This window comes from Rhyacophila brunnea, unplaced genomic scaffold (genome assembly GCF_057557595.1).
Source record: "Rhyacophila brunnea isolate RB1 unplaced genomic scaffold, BYU_Rbru_1.0 scaffold_20, whole genome shotgun sequence".
Lineage (NCBI taxonomy): Eukaryota > Metazoa > Arthropoda > Insecta > Trichoptera > Rhyacophilidae > Rhyacophila > Rhyacophila brunnea.
In genome coordinates, this window is record NW_028232860.1 from 36465703 (window position 1) to 36487085 (window position 21383).

At 33.3% G+C, this 21383-nt stretch overlaps 1 protein-coding gene across 2 annotated transcripts in view; it reads right to left on the reverse strand.

Annotated features, from left to right (window-relative positions):
* The window catches only part of LOC147071603 (uncharacterized), a 336535-nt gene that overhangs the window by 82360 nt on the left and 232792 nt on the right, over positions 1 to 21383 (reverse strand). The gene's annotated exons all lie outside the window — the stretch shown is intronic.

The window sequence follows — 21383 nt, forward strand, 5'->3', positions numbered from 1 at the left end:
GCCAGCAATATGGAAGTTTCCATCCGTGCTTCATTCAATGTAGTACTAAGGTCGTGGGTGTGTGTACCAGTTACTCGGCCGAATTTATTTTATTATTACACTGGACAGTGGAGAGTTTTTTTTTACTATATAATTCAGTTATATCGCACCCCCGGTGGCCTAGTTGTTAGAGAGCACTTATCATTGGGTGGGTACTGTTTATAACAGCGAGGAGTAGGTAGGTAGATCATTATTAAATATCTGTATATCAGAAGTACGCTCGGGTTTTCGTTTTTTAATAAAAATGCTTTATGTGTGTATATAGTTATTTTTTTTATTTTTTTGCATACAAAATATTGGTAAAAGAATGGTCGCCCTACAATGAAAAATAAGTCAAAGTATGCAGTGTAGGATACATCAAAATTTTACAAATATAATAATCAAGGTATGTGTCTCTTATTAGTACCACCTTGATTCAATTCACAAAAGCCAGTCGTCAGTATTTGTGAAATTTGAAAGCCTTTCGACCGTATGACTAATAGTCAATTTCATCGTAATTGGAAAGCACGCAGGAGCGTCAATTGATAAACCGCATCGCCCAGAGTGTATTTTTTTTTTAAATATGTATGTTTCTAAGTGTTTTCAAATTACGTGTGTGTATAAAAATACACAGATTAAACCTCGTAATGAAAATGTTGCATTAATTTATATTTTGCTCTGTCCTGATGAATTTCTAATTTGTGACACTCGAACTTTTACGTTTGACATATAGAATAGATATATCTATTTTTTAAATCGTGTACTTAAAAGATTTTTCTTCTCATTACTCATTACTCATAACTCAATACTCATCGGTATATCAATACTCTAAGCCGGCTCTCACACCTAAACTCGCCTCGTCAGCCACACAGCATTACATCAAACCTTCCAAGAACGTCGATCCGGTGTTGCATCCGTCCAGACCGTGCAGATCAACCTAGTGACAGTCGCACGTAACCTTCGAAACGTATAGATATTTGGATGCAGCGATCGGCGAGCCGGTATAGGAATGATTAATTCGTAGGTGCTTGTATGCGTCCTGGCGTCTTCGAGTCGGAGCCCGAGAAACATGCAACTTGTCGATTGCAACAGCAGATGTTTTTTTATCAAACTAAACAGTCGCATTCGACCAATCTGCGAAACTCCATTTGGCAAAGTGTGTTTTGTGAATAACGATGACGTCACATCGACGTATTCGACGTATTATGTTATTAATACTATCGACCGAAGGTACTTGATGGAATTTGAATTTAAATCCATTAGAATTCACATATTATGTTTTTTAAATATTATGTAAGTACATAGTTTTATTCTTAGCATCTACCAAAAAAAAATGCATTAATTATCCTAACTTCCAGAGTCCACATTGTATTCGGTTGACATACCGCCGTTTCAGACGGGACACCGGTGTCTCGCTCGTATATAATATAGGAGGCCTTTGTATTATGTTCATGAACACCCCAGCGCTAATGAGTCAAAGCATAATTTCGCGTTATAAAGTAGAACATAAAACTGGCTGCAGTAATAAAAACAAGTGTATCGGCGGCTTGAGAATGTAGCAGCCAACGGAAAAGTGTACCGGATACGCGTTGACTCATTAACTCTGGGACGTTCATAAACATAATACAAAGTCCCCTTTATTCGAATACAAAGGCTTCCTATATTATATACGAGCGCGACACCGGTGTCCCGTCTGAAACGGGCCATAGAGTAGCAAGAAATAATAATTAATGTCTCTATCTGCATATTGTTTCAACGGAATATTCTTGTTATCAGATCGAGAGTGAAAAATTCGTTGATAAACTGTGATTATGTACATAATATGCTGTATTATGTCACTAGGTCACACAATATCATAATAAAAACAGAAAATAGATAAGGCTAAAATGAAATCAGCAAAATCTGCAAAAATATTGAAGACAGCAAATGTTTATATAAATATAGATACTAGGAAAGTAAACAGACATTTTGAACTGCTGATCATAATATTACATATATATATTGATTCGTTTATAATTTGTTTTGTGTAAACAGATTCATTTACTAACTGTAATCTAGTATTGTTATTTAGGTACTGTCTGGTAGACATTTACACCTGTCATGTTTACTCTCATCTAGAAATATTCAATGAATATTATGACCGAGTTGTATGTAGGTGTAAAAGACGAATCTATGCCAACATCGCGATAAAGTTGCATCGTAGTGTGACTTGCAAACGGTAGTCGATTACATTTTTTTAAATCAATACTTTATAAAAAATTGTTAATAATATTTTTTTGCGTTGAATGCTCAGACTTACAAAGCATGCAATTTAATAAATTTATTTGATAATTTACATGTTAAGGCGAATACTAGCGCAGGCACATAGCGGCAAAATACAAAACTTTCAGTTTGAGCAATTTACATTTTAAACTGTTTTAATTAATAAATATCGATATAAATTAATATAGCATCCGAAAACATTAAAAAGAAAATTATTTTTAATTAAAGTCAAAGATAACTTTACAATTATAAACACATTACAAAATGTGAATATTTTAAGGCCATACCTTAGTTGAGACACGGTCTAAAAAGATCGTCGCTAGGCGATGCGCGGATTGCGGGTCGCGGGTGCAAATGAGGCATATAAAACCAAATATAATTTGTCTTATAAATCCAACATGTGTCCATTTAATGTTCTGTTTATTGTTTTATCAGTAACAATAATAATATATTCATTGACATGTTTTCTTTTTTAAGTCATCTTTACACGATTTAAGAATTATTACGGCCGTCGCCATCACGAAGCAAAATGACGTGTTTCCAGCTCTACATTCTCTCTCCGAATGGGAGCGTGTGCAAAATTTCGTCGCGCCTATGGTTGAAAATTATTTGCTGTTTCACTGATGAATCACCTTAAGAGCATACTTCAGTGACACGGCAAATAATTTTCAACTATAGGTGCTACGAAATTTTGGTCTCGCTGGCAATCGGAGAGCGAAAGTCGAACTGTGAACACGTCAATTTGTTTCGTGATGGCGACGGGGGTATTAATTCTTAAATCGTGTAAAGATGACTAAAAAACGTTACCCATTTACTTGAAAAAGAAAACATGTCAATGAATATATAATTATTGTTACCACTAGAATAATAAACAGAACATTAAATGGACGCATGTTGAATTTTTATGACAAATTATGTTTTGTTCTGCAGGCGTCGTTTGCACAATCTAAGCGTTGCGTAGTCACGATCGTTTTATGTATTTTTGAGTTTAGGGATGATTATTGATAAAAAACTGAAGGTTGAAGGAATACATAGAAGTGAATGTTGACTAAATCGAATTCAACATTAATATTACATAAATATTTTAAATATTCTGTAAATCGCGTCTTGTTCTAAGATGAACCAATATTAATATTCTTAGAAAAAAATCAGGCCAAAACGTTTGAATTAGATACGTTGAAACTGTAACTAAAAACAAGTTTAGTGTAAAAAAAATGCTTATAACTTTTCGTACGGGGTGGTTAAATGTTAAATAAGTGTGTAGTTATGTCAAAAGTCATTGTTCTCTTTTGTCACTTGTACCCCTTTAATCATCAGTACTCCATTTCCTAACTAAGATAATCAAATGAGCATTGGTTTATGTAACACAAATTAAAATAATTAGGTACATTATAAAATACCGTGCCCCAGCTGAAGTATAGCCTTAAAGGATATCATCTTATTATGTAGGATTACGTACTGTTTTTAGTGATGTTTATTATAAAAAAATAGTTTATTAAGTTTTCTTTTTAAGTACAAAAATGATTTTTGATAAATTAGTAGTTTTAAGGGTTTTTATATTTATAACTTGAAACCCTTTTTATTTATATGGAACTTAATTTCGGTGTGATCACAATATGATGAAATGAATCCACCCTTCCTGGCGAGGTGTAGTAGGCCGGAGCGCGCCAATAAAATCGCTCCTATTTTCAATATGGAAACAATAATTGTTAGTAAAATTGTCGTAAAAATGCGAGGGAAGCGATAAGTCGGTCTATTTACTCTTTCTGAGTGATTATGGGAAAATATATTCATCTTTAGCATCCCGTTGCTTCATTTTTTTGTGTGTAGATTATCATTCTCTATATTTAAAGGGGGGCGAGAATATCAGTGGCGAAGTGTGACTTTTGGAAAGAGGTAGGCTGTGGAGATCGTAGAAAAAAAAGCACAAGAGACATGGCTTGTCAGGTATACGATGCGATGAGTTTAAATTACGTATTGTTCAAAACATTTATGCACATCAAAAATCATTAGATTAAATTTCTTTTTATTTTTAAAAATAATCTATATCTATTACTTACCTAATATATTATTAAACGTCATATAAAATATTTTTTTAAATTATCAAATTATTTATTATTTTGGACAAAGTGCAGTCATGACAACAATATTATGCGCAAAGTTTTTAGCTTGGCGATAGGAGCCTACCATATTTCATACAATTCGATAGATTGACTGAGGTAACATGACGTAAAATCGATACGAAAAAATATTGCAATTCCTTAACAATTAATAATGACATTAATTATTTACGTTAAGATGGCACCCTTTGGTATATATTTTTTTAAATCCTTGCAGATTGTTTTGTAATCTGTATAATACATTCCTACATGTACGACATCTGTCGTTGGCAAATTAGCAAAGTGATTAAGTACCTATATAAAATGTCAATATTCAATTTAAAATATTGTTCTTAAGAAGGTAGGCTTTAAATAATCGCCTAGTATGGAGTCTTCACCACTGATAAACACATCGATATACCTACCGCATTAAAAAAAATTCGATGTATAAATAGTAAATCCATTTTATTATTGAATATGTTTTAGTATTATTATTTTATGGCGATCCATCTCTATTGATACTGATCGGAAGAGGAAGAAGTCGTATCTAGAATTATTATTGTATAAAATATTAATTCTCTTGTTGGGATCGTGTTCTTTGTCACGCAATACTTCTCTCGTCGAAAGTTAAACTTTGTGCCTCGTGTCTGTGGTAAGGTGTTGTCAAACATGTCTTTGCGGTATCTGTTGCATAGTGATAACGATTCGCATTAAACAAAACGGCATTTCTAACTTGGAAGAATCTCGGCACTAGAAAAATGCATAACTTATTGAGTAATCAGCCTTGTGACAGACGCCGTGTACTTTTAAATAACTATAATAATAGATTATATAATTAAAATGGGGAGTAATTTATTAATAATAAAATATTAATAGTATTTATTGAATGGTTATGTATTTGTTTTAGAAATAACGTAAGTTATAAATTAAAATGAATAGTAAAATGTTATTATAGACAATCGACGGGCTGCATAAAGGCTTAATTACATTGGCAGACGGGCAGACTCAACCCGATCCAACAACCGTCGTGACCAAAGTTTTAACACTATTTGCAATTACACGCAACGATTCAATCGCATTGGTCCTTGCTTTTGATTGGTTTAAAATAAACATAGTGTTGCTATTATTAAAAATATAGGTTGACCGAAAACTAGATATTTCTTAGATTGGTGGCTACACTGAACGTATTCTCGCGCAATTTTACGTCAAAAAAACTGAGCTGTCAAACCTAGCCGAGCATCTGTTGAAATTTGCGCGGCCGTTTGACATTTATAGAAAGTTTTGTATACTTATTGTTAATTTACATCATGAATAAAGCGAGCTTGAATCTCCAAGCCAATCGATTAAGACTAATTGTAACGAGTATGGCTATATTTCAACTGGCGTGTATTAATTCGATGAGGACCTCAGCGCTAGTCCATACATTTTTTTGAGATTTCGCCATCTTGTAGTGGTTGAAATCGAGCAGTAGAATTAACGACCGTTTGCGTGGGTCGCAAGCGGGTGCGTATTCGGCTATTTTCGTACGTTTTCGGCAATCTTCGTGATGAATGGATCGCACGACGGAATAATAGAAAATTTTCCACTTTTGTCCCGATCGCTCACGATCCTTGAAAACCATAGAGAATAGAGTTTGACAGTCGTGGCAGACGATCGGGCAAGACGCAACCTGCCAATGTAATTTGAGCTTTACAACTATTTATCTTTCGTTGTTTTAAAGGCCTAATTACACCAGCAAACTCGTAGATCCAACCAGATACAATGATCGTCGTGATCATTCGTCGACTTTAAAATATACCAATTACACGGAACGATTCAGCTACAAACTCAATCGTATTGTAGCTTGATTTGATTCGTTCATAATATATAAATACTCACTCAGTTGCTAGTGTGAACAATTATAAAATTAGTAAAGCAACACATGAAATTTCGACGACTTGCTGATTGTATTTAGTATGGTATTATTTTTTTATATATTACAAGCTGAAGTACCCGGCTTCGCACGGGGTCGCTTCATTGATAGATACATTTATCTTAGATATTTAAAAAATAAGAATAAGTAATTATCTTTTTAATATTATAATATCTATGTAATACAATATGTTATTAATGTATTATTAATAGTAGCAATATGTAGTAAAAAATTTAAAATTAGATATAACAAACAAACAACAAACTTTGTATTTTATATAATACTAATTTATAAACCTTCGCAGGTGTGCGCACAACAACTGACAAAAGTTTCATCGCAATCGGATGAATGGTACAGGAGCGCATACGAGTAGAAGAAGTAGATGATTTTCCTATGAGCCTATAATCTTCGCGCAAGTGCAAGCAATAAGTTAACAAAGTTTTATCGCAATCGGATGAACGGTATGGCAGCTCATACAATACGAACAAACAAACAAACAAACAAATATTAATTTTTATATATTAGATTATTGTCTGTTAAAATAATTAATAAAGTCAGGCAACCTCCATTATGTAAACGTCAAATTTGTGTTGTTTTGTTATGTCAAACGCAAGACAGCACACGCTTTCGCGGCCACTCTCAGTGTTTATTCGGATATTTGCGTACATTCTCGGTAATCTTCGACGCGATCGTGCATACAAAATAGGATTTTTTTCCAATTCGGTCATGACTCGAGGGATGACTCAAAATTGAATTTTCACGATCGGGGGCGATCGTGGCAGACGGCCGAGCCAGACGGTTGGCCTGAGAATCTGCCAATGTGATTTGGGTTTAATGGACATTTTTCACGATTAATAAAGAAGGCTATCGAAATTCATAGGGCCCCTGACAATTTTAATAGGGACAATATTTAAAAACTTCATGCCTTCCGACACTTTCAGCAAAATCCAATATTCGATCTGGTATCTCTGATCGTCAAACTGACACAATACACAATCAACGTGTTTACTCAGAGCAACGTTTGCTCTCAATTCGAACGCCGTCCATCTTTTCTGATTTTTTTTTAGGTACCTTCCTACTTACCTGTTTTATTATTTATTTTCAGCTATGCTTATATATAAACATTCAAATATACTCAAATCTTAAATTGATTCCATTTATTATTTCCATTCTACTCTCTAATAATAGCCTTTGAGGCACCCTTTTGATAAATTTGCCCGCACGATAAACTGCCATTGCAATCTATATTTCAATAGGTATTACAGTACAACAATAATTAGTTGTCAGTATGTATATGATTATTTTAAAGTTAAGATCTCGATACTTTCTAATGAAGACACCTTATCGTATGCTTCATGGAAAATTGCCACTGCTCTCAAAAGTTGATTTATGTATATTTGTTACTTCGTTTGCCGCCCATATGCAACGCATGACATGCCTACCCTTACGGGACGTCATTGATCCTGAAACAATTAATTATGTTACTTATTTAAATTTAGGCAATATGCTATTCTATAGTTATATTATTCTGTAGGTACTGTATTCACAAAGTAAATCACATCAGAAATGGATGATTTCACAATGATCGACAACTGCCAAATAGTAGATGTTCACTATGGAAAGAAATAGTTCTCACTATTGTCAATAGATTATTGTAACACTCAAAAATGAATAGGTGTATCGACGAAACATAATATATTTTGCTCTTCTTTGCGGTTAAATTAATTTAAAAAAAATTGAGTAAGTATTCTTAATAGTATTTCTTGTAAGTACCTACATTATATTCAGATATAATAGTAGCACATACAACTATGAAAACACTCATTCAAAAATAAATGATAGCTCATAATTATTATACTTGTAGGATAGAGCATACATTGTTTTTGCATTATGACATCAAACATAAATACTATCAATTAATATTTTTCGATTTTATTAATTATTAGGGTCTACTAAAACGAGAATTTCCACAGTAATTCATACTAGTTGTCAAAACTAAGTTAACTTATATTTTTAAAATGTGATACGTTACTTTTGTTTGGTATTATTTAGTTTATGTGAATTTTGAAAAACGCGATGTGCGATTAATTCCCACACTTGAAATTTTCTTTTTGATCCACAAACCAATTGTTTGCAACAATTGAATAAATAATGAAACAAAGATCGGTGAGGTCCTATCTCTGCGGAAGATTGTCACGACTGGAATAATTTTACTTTATGGTCAAAGAGAATATTGTTTATTGTCTTTGTATTTTTTATTTTAAACCCTGTTTACTTCTACAATATATCATATTTGCAAGTTCTTCGGTCATCTATTTTATGCTCTCGCTATAGTTAGAAAGTGACATTATGCACTTACCTTTCATATGCTAAAAAGTCGTCGTCTTGCTCGCGTACAACATTTTAAGGGGGTGCGTAATAGAGGTAAATAATATTTCTGAATTAAATCTTCAAACATGTTTTACTTATTAATACGTAACCATTCCCTGTAAAAAAAAAAGTTTAATAGAAGATCCACCATGTGGGATCCAAAAGTTTTGCTGAGGAATAATAATTGATTTAATTTTTTTTACAATTTGTTTATTATTTACTTATTTTTGTATTAATAAAACACATTTTAAATTGTTCTCATCCTCTACCGATCATTTTAAATTATTATACATAATACATAATTATTCGCATACCAGTACCAGTTAATTACTATTTAATTACCACATTTAAATAACATGCTAATTGTATCTAATGGCCATCTAATGCCGACACGGCAACCGTGTCGTCAGCACTGTATGAATTGAACGACAATTATTTTGAACAGCAATTATTTTAAACAATAAAAATCTTGAATTATTTTTACTTATACCTATGTCAAATTGAGCGACAATTATTTATTGTTTGGCTGATTTTGGGATAGTTTTACAAATCTTACATCGATAGATTTTATACTATAAGCATGACGATTTCAATTAACATTATCTGTAATAATGTATTACAGATAATCACACCCACGTGTTACACCCACGATGGCCGCGTGGCTTAAATGCCAGCCTATAGATTCGAAGGTCCCAGGTTCGAATCCTGGGTCTGGCAAGTACACATATTGTTTTTCGATTTGTGTATGAGTCAGAGAATGGACCTAATAGGTTGAGCAAGTCGCTGACATCCATTTCTCGTAAAAATAAAATCTGTTAATACAAACCTCCACTCTGTGGAGGCCCATATGATCCTATTAGGATCGGACATGGTCGAAAGAAAGAAAATGTATTAATAACACAAACTAACACGAAGTATATAGTTCTTCACTGACTTAATAAATTATAATATGTTAAGTTCGATAAATTCTCTTATGCAATAAGTATATAAATATATGTACTCATAAAACGAGCTAGGTCAAGGAGCCGCCGGCGTGTAGTTTATAAATATTTGCAGAAATAGTCTTGCACTGAAAAAAATCACTCGGCTTTATGCGAGACTGCTTATTGCGAAATTTACATAAATTAACATTGATTCACCTCTGGCGTAGCGTGACGTCACAGTCGCACGTGTGTCGGCCGGTACAATCCGTTTCGGCGGAGAATTCTGGTCACTTGAACCGACCATTTACAATATTTACATCAATTACAAAAATTATTAGTTTAAATTACATTTACAAAAATAAATGCGTAATAGAGTAATGATATATAGAGAGGGCATATTTTTCGGCAAATAAAGCCGTGTTTCTTGCGTATCAACTTAACTATGTAACGTTATACCATCGTATTGCTTCTCAGTACGGCTACCAAATTTAAACTCAATATACTTAGTTAACAATTTGTTCTACAAAAGTAACTAAAAATAATTACCACTAACTTTATATTTAACACAAAAATAATAAATTTCAATTTAGCATGTGCTCGCATTTATTAAATGAATTAAAAGTCTAATATAATCCACTTTTACCGGCGACGTTTTGAAAAAATATTTAATTCAGCCGTAGAAATTCTATCTTACTCTAACGAGTCGTATAGTGCGAATATAATAAATAAGCGTGCCGAATGCTTCACACTCTCACTTATGGTTCGTTTTTGTTCAGGCCTTAGTACACACTATTAGACACAGTAAGAACACGTCAGTTAAAATCTGTATATGAATGCTAATGTTTTTATTGTCTTCTCACTCACTTGTCACTCCGGGTGGAAAACATATTAAGTATTCAAATCCGTTGACCAACAAGTGTGGACATGTTTGCAAGATTTCTTTTACTCTTTTATCGGAAGTAGCGACGCTTAATCTAGTGCAGCTTTATTTTGATTAAAACGCGTAATTTTTTTACGGTGTGGACTATGGAAGCTACCTACATTTAATGCTATTATGACAATGATTGTCGGTGTGGCCACGCGTTGAGTTTCAACCAATCATTGTCTGTGGATATGCATCTGTGTAGCGTCAAAAGTTTACATACATATTAACATTAATTTATAAATTGTTTGCAGGAAGTTTTATGTCGATACTAGGCTTTATAGTGCGCCCTGAAACGACCATTAACCACATCCATCGGTAGTAGCGATACGCTGCGGACTGCATTTCTTTGAATGAGATACGCTATCGCAGCTATTACCTTATCGCGTGACGTCGCTTCCCCGACGGACACCTTCCCACGTCCATACTCCATAATCAGACACTACTGTCTATGATTTTAGCGATGGACACTTGGCCTCAAGCTATAACTACTAATAGAATGCTCAATTACGAGTCTATCCTATCCTACACTTATGTTGTAACTCGTGACATGAAGTCACCCGGCGACATGACGTCATATGACATCGTTGTGACGTACTACTACGTACCTACTAAGTGTACCGGACACGCGTTTACTCATTAGCTTTGGGGCGTTCATAAATATAACACAAATGCCCCTTTATTCGTATACAAAGGCCTCCTATATTGTATCGAGTGCGACACCGGTGTCACTCTGTAAAATTGTCAACTATTGTGACGACATAGTATATAATATTTTATTTTATTTAATATGACTTATAAAAACCTTCGAACGTTTATTCTATTTCATAAATAAGCAAAAAAAATCAAAACTTATTTAGTTGCATTCCATTTAAAAACATGTATAGCTTTCAAAACAATCTTGTGTAACTGTTTGCAAACTGTTTCGGGAATATCCCGATGGGAATTCTCGAGAAATTTTCGAGATTTTCAATCCCGAATCTCGAGAATAGAAACATTTCGGGAAATTCCGGATCTCGAAAATTTTTTCTCGGGATTCGGGATTTCGGAAAGCGGACAGAAAACACAAAAAGTTCAAAGACTGATCGGGGGCCATTTAACACAATTAAGCCAACGTCGAACATCAGGGAATTTTGTGTCTCAAAAGCGTACGCGATTGTCAGAGACAGCGATTGACAGTCTGTGTTTTTAGAAATCCCATTTTAATAAGTAATGTTTTGAATTATTTTTGATTTCCTACTTCTATTTTGTTTGTCTTCTAACATAAATAAAAAAAACCTATTTTTTTGGGATTTGCCTGTTTACACTGATTTTAGGATTTTATAGGTTTTTTTAAATTTCCCGATATCTCGAGAATTCTCGAGAATTCTTTTCTAGAAATCCCGAATCTCGAGATTGAGATTTTCTCGGGAAATACCCAACTCTACTTACGAGATTTAAGTTTCGAACCACCACCGGAAACGTTCTGTAATTCAAAGTCTACGCACTGCGTGGCAATGCAAATGCAATCACTTAAAACGCAACACGGCTAATGTGCAGTCAAACAATTTGATTAAAATAGCCCGCCAAGATTTGCCTTCCACCCACTCACTCTATAATTAATTAATGCTCGTTTTTTTATTCGGCATTTGATTATATTGATATGCCGACAGTTCCGGTTTTAAAGAAATGTATTTTCGCTATAGATTGTTTCATGACGTACAAATTTATATTGTATGTACCTGTTTTGGTAGGTGGTGATATTATTGTAAATAACAGGTATGTCCAACATTTTCGAACGCGATATGGATTTTGGACTATAAAACGTTATAATTTCGTTATAGTACTTATAGGTAATATGATTTCATTGGTATTTTGAGGGGAAGCATTAAGGCTATACCTCAGTTGAGACATGGTCTAAAAAGATCGTGGCTAGGCGATGCGCCGATTACGGGTCGCGGGTGCAAATGACGCATGCCGAACGAAATATAATTTGTCATATAAATCCAACATGCGACCATTTAATGTTCTGTTTATTGTTTTATTAGTAACAAGAATAATTTATTCATTGACATGTTTTCTTTTTCAAGTAAATGGGTAACGTTTTTAGTCATCTTTACATGATTTAAGAATTAATACCCCCGTCGCCATCACGAAACAAAATGACGTATTGGCACCTCAACGTTCGCTCTCCGAATGCCAGCGAGTCCAAAATTTCGTCGCGCCAATAGTTAAAAATTATTTGCGTTTCACTGATGTATCGTCTTAACCATTTCTTCTTTTTCCTTTGAACGGATTAAGTGAAATTCTTTTTCAAATTAACCGTGAGGACGCCCGTGTGTCCTCGTCGTATCGCTTGATTAATATTGCATAATTTACGGCCTGCCGCAGAAGTGAGGAGAAAAAAGATGTGAATCTCCTTGTATTAACCTAAGGCGTAGTTCTCCTTACCGTCGCGCAGTAGGCTCTTTGTACAGTTGGAGAATAGATCGACGATGAGTGCAATAAGTGTCCAAAAGAAGACTAAACATAATTAAAAACGATTGTTCAAGTTGAAAAATGAAAATTTGACAGATTGGTTGTGATAATGGATAGTAGATCACAGCCTACTTGAAGTTGGACATGCCTGTTATACCCATAAAATATTAACCTCGCAAATAGATGCTTGCCAGAGCTGAACAAAATATGAAATGGTGCTATATAAAAATGGAACATAGTTCACCTGGCCAAAACTCTGATATTCTTCGTCTTTCTTTATGTTATTATGTTTTGGACTACACAAGAAAAAGAAACATACTATACACGCGCTTACTAAGGATACCATGGATAGCAAAAAAACGAATATCTTTACTTAAAAACAGGCTCACTAAACTAGTAGTTGGCGACCGGCGTTTCGTCGGTCGCTGATGCATTTTTGCGATCCATAATTGGTTGACCATACTAACATTAGTATGTGGCCCCATATTTTTATTTTTATATTAATAAAACATAATATATCATTATAATAATGTATTGTATACTGAAAATCTGTAGTTACAGTTGGATCGTTGAATGGCAAACACTGAAGCGCAATTTCGTCGACATTACTGCAGATTAACATACTGAATTTTTAACAAGATTTATGCTACATATATTTAATAATTATTAATTGTTGTTGTTCTTAAACTAGATTAATGGTTCTACGTGACGAAATCAACCGCGATCAGATGGGTATTATAGTTAGGTACTATATAATTAATATTTTTTATTTCTGCGTTAGCGGTCCGCAAAACGTTTCTTCTATTTTCAGTCTTCCGCAGGTGTAAAAAGGTTGAGAAACATTCGAGAAACTTCGGGGTCAGTTCTTTAAAAATTTTATAACTGACCCGAAGTGCAATGAGTATTGCTGGTATTCATCGATTCACGCGAGGAACCCAGCCTTAATTAAACTATTATATTAAAACTTTTGATAATATATAACATACGTGAATTCTCCGTCACATATATATTACTGTGAATGTCACACTTTTATTATATGTTGATGTGAGTTCTTAATAAACGAATTGAACGACGTATGTACCCGAAATTCTTCTGACATATCTTCTCAAGTTTACTACCATTCTGGCCTCGGCGACGCTAATACGAATGAGATGAGCTCAAAGAGCCGTGCGAAGGTTTTTGTGAAGCCGTCGCATTTTCTTCAAACTATTTTCTCGCTCTTTTTTATTGTTAATACGATGCTTTCGCTCTGTGGCGTTCTGTAAGGTCAGAGTTCGACTGTACCTAAAAATAGTGTTACCAGGTTAGAATCCACTTTCTGAAAAATAATACATGTTCCAGGTATTCAAAAAGTTTGAACCGTATCTAGAGGGTCGAGTGACGTCACTAGGCAAACATCCCTTTTTATGTTTAGTTTCAAATTGTCTACAAATTTGTTAGGTACTTAGTTGGAAATACTGTTACCAGTTTGTGTACTCAAGTTTCGGATGAAACTACCCATACTAAGTATTTGTGGGCCAATAAACTTATTCCAAAAAACTTGTGATGATATCATCGCGAGTCACTGTTCTGTGCACTCGCCAGTTGGTAGACTTTCAACACTATCGACATTAAATGCGCACGAACGAAATAGCACTTGAATATAGGTATATTTTAATTTATTAGTCTATTGAGTTCGAATGTATGAATAATAATAGGTCATAAATTTTGTGTGGCAGCACAGTGGTGAGATGACGCACAGGCGTAGGCTTGTTATATACCGCTCAAAACATGTTTAAAATTAAATATCATAATAATCACTGTTTTATAATAAATGGGACTTTTCGTCAAGCGGAGCTCAGCATATTTTTAGCGATTATATTGAAGCCGATACATAGTCGGAGTTCCCTGAGCCGATACGTATTTTAAAATACTAATAATTGAGAGATTAAGAGTTGGTTTTAGTTTCAGTTGAGTATGAAACTTATGTCGCATACGCACGCCAAACGATCTATATAGTATTCCAAATACTAGTAAGTATTTTGGAACAAGTTTATATACTTAGTATTTTTTATACTGGTAGTAAGTATACTTGGTGTTCAAAATCGACCAGTTTTACCATCTCTAGTACTTACCCAGTTTGTTATTATTTATTTTCGACCATCTTAAACATTCGACTACACCAAAAATCTTTAAATTGACATCATCTCCTGAGAATTAGAACATTTCCAAGAAACTTACTCTCAAACAGTGGAGGTTTTAGATGTGTAGATACTCCTGTGAAAATTTTGCAATAAATCGCCATTACATTACTATGTATTACAAAACAACACTAGTTATGTTGTCAGCATTTTTATGCTTCGATTATTTTTAAACTAAGATGTCAATAACTTTCTAATGAACCGACCGCATCGTCTGGTTCATGAAATCCATCGCTTCTCCCGAAAGTTGTAATATTTATTTTGTATTCGTTCATTCATCCTCCGTCCTTTATACTGTGCCGCCCTCAACGCACGAGTTGCCTAACCCCACGGGACGTAACTGAGAGGGTTGAAATCGTTCTATTTCTATAAATATTCAGCATTGGCGAAGACACTACCTACTAGGCGATTATTGAAAGCCTACTTTCTAAAGAAAAATATTTTTTAATTACATATTGACATTTTTATATAATCACAGGCACCTATTGCAGAGCCTAAAACCTTCGCGCATAATATTGTTGCCATGACTGCACTTTTCCAAAATAATTAATACCTAATTAGATAATTTAAAAAATATTCTATTGCGTTTAATCGCATATTAATAATTATAGATTGTTTTTAAAATTAAAAAAGAATTTTATGTATTGATAATTGATGTGTATAAATGTTTTGAAAAATACGTAATTTAAACTCATCGCTCAATTTTATGTTGTCAGTCAGTTTTTTTTATGTTTCATTGACCTGTATATACTTGACAAGTGTGATCTTTTTCTCAGATATCCACAGCCTACCTCTTTTCAAAAGTCACCCTTCGCCACTGGTATCCAGTCGGTATCTTTAGACACGTATGTTGCTAGAAAGTAGCTTTACGTTGCTAGTAGTCTACCACACTCGAGAAAACCCACGCGATTAACAACCAGTGACACAGGTAGGCAGATCATGTGTTGCATAGGGGTTTCACATTATAAAGGGTGGCAAATTAAATAATGCATACAAATATTACAATTTTTGAGAGCAGTGGCGGTTTTCGATTAAGCAGAAAATGCAGTCACTTCAATGGAGGAAGATTCTATTAAATTACAAAAATTACTAAAAAAAACTATTTCTCGTAAAGATAATTACCGCTCTGAAGGGGTGGGTCCATATGCTTTGTGATTAGGAGCAAAATGGTATTTTATTTTACAATTAGTAAGTACCTAGTTACTTAATTAATATACAAATGAACGAACTCCATACATGCTTAGATTATTAATTAACAAATTATCTAGTTGAGGAAAGAAATATGTTATTATTTTTATTAAGTACCAAGTACCTACATACAAAAATAGGATAAATAAAATTCTCATCTTAAGTATAAAATTGAATTGACTTATTATTGGATTAACTATTCACGACTAGGGATTCCAATCCCGGGATCCGAGCTATTTTTGATACCTATGAACCCCGGGATTGATAAACATAATTCCGATACTTTCGGGATTGATTTTTTCATCAATTTTTATGGAAAATAAAATAAAAACGAAAATATAACAGAAAAAATACTTTTATAACTACATTAGAAATAAACTGAGTTTGAATGAAGTTTGATTTATACCCATGTGTAAGTTGCCGATTCTCTTTATTTTTTCACATAAATTAATAAAAATGAGAAAGATTGGATAAAAACAATGCTACGCACTATTAACAAAGTAATTCCACCATGATCTCATACGTTTTACGGCAGTTTCATATTTGGCTGACTAATTTGATTTATGAAGCCGAAAAGCCATAAGTACACCATGATTTGCTTTACTATTTTAAATCTCGATAACCCATTCATTAAGTCTTTACTATTACAACACTTATATTTCGTTCGGCTCGCGTCATTTGCACAATCCGCGCATCGCCTAGTCACGATCTTTTTAGACTATGCCTCAGCTTAGGTATATAGCCTTAAGATTAAAGTAACTATGCATTTTCACTTATGTCAAATTATAATACAAAAACATAATTAAATGTTACTTAGGTACTATGTAGAAATGTAGCTACATTAAAACACCTCTGTTTAAAATGCACATTCTATCTATGTAAATTTATACTTGATAGTAACATAATTTATAGTATAATATATTAGTACTTAAAAATAACTGTACTATATCTCGTAATTAAAACAGCATAATAAATAATAATTGTAGAATTATCTTATGTTTGTATTATATATAACTATATTGGTAAGGTGGCAGTTGTATTGAAGAGAATCACTGAAAGAAAGCGACTATGTTTGCTTAATTATACGAACAATCTCGGAAGCTTGCGAATTCAAGATGCGTTGTGTCACACAATTTATATTTTACAATGTAACCTGTAAAACTAGACATTAAAAATACTTAGGTATATGTATATTGTTTTAAATACCTACTGTCTAATGACACGTACAATATCAGATAATTTATCCACATTCAGAAAACATAATAATACACTGAATTTAGATCACAAATCAAAATGGCGTTCATCAATATCTCGACTGACAAATTATTTAATAAAAATGATGTTAGTCTATGACTGGTGATAATGGGATTGATTCGAAAAAACTGGCTTAAGCTAGAGGGGAGTTGGAAATACTGTCACCAGTTTGTGTACTCAAGTCTGGGATGCAACTACCTATACTCGGCACGAGTGGCCCAATAAACTTGTTCCAAAAAACTTGTTCGAACGCATGCGATGATAGTCATCGCGAGTCGTTCGCTAGGTGTTAGACTTTCAATACTATTGACATTAAATGCGCGCGAGTGAGATAGCATAATACTCGTATGTCGAGGCGTGATATACTCAACTGTCATTGGCATCATTGCTCCCTCTTTCTCCCCAGTTGTAAAGTTGGTATAGTGAAGGACAGAAATGGTGACAAGTTCGTTTTATAAAAGTTCGTAGTAATATGGAGTTAGTTTTAGTTCCTGTTGAGTATGAGACTGATAGGTATTTACGCATCTGATTTCGTCACGTCGAGTTTCTCGATTTTTTAGAGTTATTATAATAATCGTAACTTATAAACTGAATTCAAATTTTGTGCGAGATTTTGTAATTGTTACAATTTGTGTAATAAATAATGTCCCAAATACTATTAAGTATTTTGGAACAAGTTTCGATACCAAGTATTTTTTATACTGGTAGTAAGTATACTTTGTCTTCAAAATTGACCAGTTTTCCTACCTCTAATTCCAATGTCCCTACCTAACCTGATCACATTTGGGCTCCTCCAGAAAAAAAATTGATTGGAAAAACTGGTTTAAACTTGTCTTTATGCCAAGCTTCATCATTTTAAGGCTGTGTCGAACGTAAATTATGTTCAGTCTAAGGGAAGCTTCAGTTACCTGAAGCATGCTTTAAAAGCAGACTAAATTCCTTACGTAGTAGGTAAGTATCTACCTTTCGTGGCCGCTGCATTTTTTACAACTTTGCAAATTTATGGATGTTTCACCAACCCCTTTCATAATTTTACTCGCAAACACGTTATAACGAAGATAAAAAAGTTATTGTTTCTCATACAACCTGTTATGAATATGGTAGTCTTACATGAATATTCATGCCGGTGCAAGAATATGGGACAAAACTCGTAAAAAGTACACAGTTATGGCGCTTCGAAAACCGGAAAATTAAAGTAAAATTGATCGTGAAGAGCTTAAGGAATATTGAATGAAATAATATTATATACTTTAAATGTGAAAACTGCTTCAGTTAATTTAAGATTAAATAACGGTCTCCGGTGCAAATTGAGGGTTTAGGACGTTTCGGCAACGGGACAACTGGGCGCCACGCAATCAAATGAAACTTATATACTTATTTAATATTATTATTTAGTACTTGGTGAGAATTTAAAAATGCACACGTAAATAATGATTTAATTGTGCATATGATTAAGTCCAGCGAGAAGACAGTTCTTTTATTAGCACGTTTTTCTTAGCTCGTATTTTTGATTGTCCGGTGGTTGTTTATCCAGTACAAATCTTGCAATCGATGTTTAACTAACTTCCCGACTAGCTAGACATTTGAAACTTTTAGTTTATATCAGAGCACCATGCCAGTGCATTCTTCAACAGAAAATTTAAAAACTAGGTATATAAAAAGTTATTTTTATCTTGTAATTATTTGTATTAAGATTAATTAAAATTATAGCATACTTCGAAAAGTGATTAAGTTAATTTTAAGTTTTAGTTAAGTTAGATTAAGATTAAATTTTTCGCATGTAGCGCCCGAAATCTGAAACCAGGATCGTTCAATTTCAAACATGGTTGATAAACCACTCCGTGAGTTCGATCTGACGTTAATACGTAATTATACGAAAAAAACTTGTAATTATTCTAAACTTGAGCAAATTGTTTTCTTATTTGAATTTATGAAATTCTTAATATTTGTGTTGATTTCACCCCTATATTATTTTATCTAAATCTACCCGTAAATTATACACAATTTCAAGATTATCATAAACATTATGATATTTTAAATTAACTATTTCTTTTATTCAACGAATAATTCACAAGATTTAAGAATGTAGCATTCTATTTATTGAACATCTGAAAACACTGAGAAAATATAGCCAATAGAAAAATCTTCTTCGAAAAAAGTAAGACACCCGGCAGGAATCGAACCTATGTCTCTTGGATTTCGCGCCCTGTGCATTTCCATTATGCTACAGCTGCCAAGCTTAGTTGCGACAAATTTTAACTATTGGCCTTATTAATACCTGCCCATAAGCGCTCTCTAAATAGAGTTATGGTAGGAAATCGATTTTTGTTTTCTAAATCAAAGTCACATTTATTAATTTAATTATTAACTGACGTCACGGATCTCTCCAATCTTTTCTGTTGCTACTTACTTGAACTTGCTTAAGTGTTTTCAGAATTATGTATGTACATTATGATATGTTTAAAATTTAACTATCACGACTGTCAAAGTTCAACTTTTTTAAAACTTGTAAACGCAGAGCATAGCAAATCGGACGACTTCTTGTCCTCAGGACTGTTGGCTCTTCAGTGGAGCGCCTGCATTAATGAAACGTAGTGGTCTCTGAATTAATGTCCATCAGCTGTTGGTAAACAAATGATATTATTCTGATATTTTGCCAAGTTGTGTGCTTACTTACTAATTTATTTTTATTTCTCAGCCATCCAATATAATTTTATTATTTATTCACAATCAATTTTATTTAATGCATAGCAACATTTCTGTAGAAAGTAGTGACTGGTGTGTTTATATTTAAGTTAAATTTGACATACATACATATAACATAGTATATAATATAATTGCTTTATGCAAGGATTTTTTTTTAAATTTTACAAGTGTTAAAATGTTATTATATTAATTTACTGTGTCATTTACGAGTGGATTATAAGTAGTTGTATAGTTTAGTACTACTTCATAAAACAAAATCGTTATTTTATGCAAAGTTAGTTGATAATCTATTATTTTAATGTTTACTTTCTGTTTATCACTAATGTAGCCTTTCTTAATAAAAACTTACAATTAACATAACACTTACAATGCGACTATTAAAATATGTAGGTATTTATATTTTTTACATAAACTAGGTCAGGGTTAGCGAACCTTTTTACGTACGCGTGCCAAAATTTCCCAAATATTATTTTTCATCTGTCTGACGTGCCGAGCAGTTATGGTGAAAAATAGTTTTTTTTAATTTTATTGAAAAAATGATGATGTTCTAAATACCACTCACCGAACGTAGCACATATAAAGCTTTATCACTTTTTTCAATTACGCCATACATTTCGGTCCACCAATTTTGAAACTGTCTGCTAGAATTACTACTAGGTACTAGCTTCACCAAGTTTTTGTTTCTTATTTGGTACAGTCATTTTTGTGGATATAAATGAAATTGCTTGTTAGTGTATTAATTAGTTTCTTTACGCACAAATTGACATCATAATTACTCCGATCAGATGAGGCATTCTCACTGTAGTGGTCTCAAGCATTGTAAATCGATCAAAATTAGAGGTTCGTGTCGCGGCGTTCCTCGCCACCTGATGAGGTTAGTGCTATAATATTATATGTGACGCATAAAGTCTAATAACAAACCTTTGCAATTATATATTTAAATTAAACGTAGTGCTTATTCTTAAGAGTATTTGCCTTCTGTTTTTTATACAATGCGATCTGTCTTTTATTATTATTATTTTCTCTTCAAACGTGTGTCATGCAAAATCATCCCGCGTACCACTGGTGGCACGCGTGCCATAGGTTCGCCAC